Source organism: Nesoenas mayeri (assembly GCF_963082525.1).
Source record: "Nesoenas mayeri genome assembly, chromosome: 2".
Taxonomy (NCBI): Eukaryota; Metazoa; Chordata; class Aves; order Columbiformes; family Columbidae; genus Nesoenas; species Nesoenas mayeri.
This window is the reverse complement of record NC_137543.1, coordinates 33,111,067-33,112,123: the sequence shown is the minus strand read 5'-3', so window position 1 is coordinate 33,112,123 and position 1,057 is coordinate 33,111,067.

The window sequence follows — 1,057 nt, the reverse complement described above, 5'->3', positions numbered from 1 at the left end:
TGCATGTGTGCCATAAGCATAATTAACCTGGATCTCATCAATGATTAAAATTACACACCAAGCTTTGTGACGTTTGATTCGGGAGCAATTAGGCTGTCATTTTAGCCATCTCAGATACCAAAACTAATTTTGATTCATTTTCATTCTATGCAAATCTTCTGATGTATCTTAAACTGATCACTTCCTCTCTCTGATTTAGCTGACAAGATTAGATTTGATTACACTTAAAAAAAATTAAGCAGCTATCCTTCATACTTAATGTCTCAGTGACCTTCACTGAAGCCTTTCCTAGACAAGGATTCTTTTTTTTCTTTTTTAATCTCAAAATCACACTGACTGATTTTGTGCAGGGATATAGCATCTGGCTATTATGTACATACATATATATATTGTCTAGCAATGCAAATTTTTTAAATTAGATTTCATTTTCTTCCAAATGAGAAAACAGAGAAAATATTTATGCTTCATATATCTAAAACTATAGTTTTTGGGATGCAGTCAAACTTTTATACTTAATTGAAAACTTATCTGATAAATCGGCTACTGCTTTCGTGTAAAATTAATGAGTTCTATCACTCTGACTTATGACTGGAGTGAAGATTGCTTACCTCCTGCATAAAAGCAAGGCAGAGTCTATATCATAGGCTGAAAATAAACACTAAAGTTTCAGAGTACTCAGCTGTTGTGTACAGTGCCATCATTCTGCAAACCGAGAGATCTGCAAGGACTCAGAGTAGCTTAGGCTGTAATCAGGCTACTATTACAGGGGCTGGAGCCTTGCAGGCTCACAAAAAAACCAATGTGTGCCCAACTTTCCTCTGGTGCTTTTACCCTGCTGCCAGACACTGATATGGCTTTTATAGAGTGCATCTTGTTCTCAACAAAGGGAGTTTATGGTCTAAGATGCCTGCCTGCAAGAAATGATTGAAGGATTTTCATCAGTAGTGCTTGCCTATGATTTGTTAAGCTAGGGGAGATGTTGATTGAGGCAGTGGTTGAGAGATGGGCAACTCACCAGGATTGATAACATCAAAATGGTATTTGAAATGGTGTTCAT